Consider the following 2,418-nt stretch of genomic DNA (forward strand, 5'->3'; position numbering starts at 1 on the left):
CAATCGCACTTTTATCTAACTTTGAAAAAACAATTCGTCCACCCTTTTCTAACTTCGAAAGAAAAGAAAAGAAATCCAAGAGGTTAAACGATTCAGCACCGTTTCCATCGTTTCACATGGACCGATCATCGGAAGACATTGCCGCGGTGCATGGGCCAGGGCAGCGAAACGCGTTCCTATGAATTATTGCACCATTAACGTGAGTAATCGCGCCGGCGGGAAAATTATATAGTAATTTGTTCACGGCTGATCGAATACGTCCGGAATTTTATTCTTCTTTTGCCAAAGAGCGTTCGCCAAAGGGGAAAAAGAGGAGAGGAGGGGAGGGAGTAATGAAGCGGGCTAGCCCCGAGGGAAAAACACTGTGCGCGCAACCCTTCGAGACTCGATTCTCGTGGCCATGAAAAATGAAGACGTTTCACCCAGGGCCGCTTTCGATTTTACGCGGTGAATGGAGCGGCTAAGTAGCCATTCCGACGCCGTTATAATTTATACGTCGCCTTTTGTGTTACGCGGCGTGATGATCGACCATCGACCCGTTTCGCCTCCTCGTGAATGATGAACGAGCTTTGAAGGATCGTGCAACAAGGAAGTATTGTTTCAACAAAGTATGCCGATCTTTAACGCTGGAAAAACCTTTGAAACGATGGATTTCTAGATTTTTTTACTATTAATTGCAGAAATTTTCAAGACGCTTCTGTCCGAGGCTAGGTTAGGTTAGGTTGAACGAGGTTAGGTAACACTTTCGTCCAAGGTTTTTTGTTGAAACAGAGAAATAATTATATACGACAATTTAGTTTGCATTAATTATTCTAACTTCGACGTTTTTTATATGGTACATCTAAGTATACACTAGAAGGAAAAAATTTAGCCAATTTACAAAACTCCTCTTAACCCCTTAACATATGATTTCTTTTCTGTCTACGCATCTAAGCGTCAGCCATTTTGTTTTAGTACTCTATCAGCTAACAGAAGCTAGTTTGTTATAGATTAATTACATCTACTAATCGTCAATTTTACAAATTGAAACGAACGTTACGATTACATTTAATTTTTCTTACTAATATTACTATTTTTGTCGCATCTTCGCCAGAATCTCTGGGGTTAACGAAACTCATTATTCCCCTGCACACTCTAATTCCACTCCAATCCTACTAAACTGAACGAAACGTTCTTTTTGATCCAAAAAAAATCCCCAAAAAAGGGATCATAATAATCCGAGAAATTCTACTAACAATTTCCCTTTTTCCCGACCTCCGTTCTACCAATCACCATCTCCGAGGCATCCATAAAATACACCAATTAAATTACTCAGCCAATTTTGGGAGAAAGAAAATTCCCTCCGTCGAAACTACACACTCACCGTTCCATTTCTGCTAAAGCAAACGCAACGTTAAAGAGGGAGTACCGGAGAACCAGTAGCTTCGTTGGATCGTTAGCGCGAATCGTGTGACGTGCTCGATGGACCGTACGTTTCACGTTCCAGGGAAATTGATACCGCGCGTCCGAAGGCGGACAGATAAGATCGAGGTGGCCGCGAGCAGGACGCTAAACTAATGCCCCGTGCACAGTGGCGCGCGAGATAGATATCTTGAGAATTTCATTAGCATGATCCCGGAGGAGGGAAGGAGGAGACGGCTGTGCAAGGCTCGCGCCGCCACCTCGTCCCTCCCTTTTTAACTTGTCACCTCAGGCTACCTCGCGTGTTCCTTCGCGCCACGGACCCGGCCTTTCTGTCACTTAACCCTTCGCCGTCCAAATAGTCCAGTTAGTCCGCGCTCGTTTGGTCACCTTGCAGTTTCCCTTTATTTCAATATTTCACCGTAATATTAGTTGCGAAAAACAGTAGTGCACGCATAAGCGTCCGCATTTTTGCACAGTTAAGCGTCCGTCGCTATCCCCGCCAATTCTTGGAAATGGGACTTCGGAGAGGAGATCTCCTGTCTTTCCTTCAGTTAAATTCGCACAAGTCACCTCCCCACTTAAGCGTCCGCATTCGGTCCCGACTGCGGACGTTTATGTGTGCACTATTGTACTAAGTTTCGGTGTAATATCAATGCATAGAAACACGGTTTATTATCGTTTGTAATTAACCACTGTACGATATCTGAAGGGAAAAATTCTTATGTCGAGTCAAACGGTTGAACCAAACTCGAATTCCTCCTACTCCTCTATTTCTTCTTCTTCTTTAGGGGACTTATTTCGCTCGAAGATTGTGGCGAGCAATTGTACTTTCGTCGATACTTCGAGCAAGATACAGTAAATTCTCTACAAGAGTCAGTAAGTTTGGATTCTACAAGTGACAGTATAGATGGTCCTACGCCTAGGTCTGCGTCATTGCTGCGCCCATGTTATCTCGCTCGCAGTCGGAGATTTCACGGCTCGACAAATCATAATAGAAAAATATAATTTCTTTAA

Source organism: Habropoda laboriosa, unplaced genomic scaffold (genome assembly GCF_001263275.1).
Source record: "Habropoda laboriosa isolate 0110345459 unplaced genomic scaffold, ASM126327v1 scaffold15, whole genome shotgun sequence".
Taxonomy (NCBI): Eukaryota; Metazoa; Arthropoda; class Insecta; order Hymenoptera; family Apidae; genus Habropoda; species Habropoda laboriosa.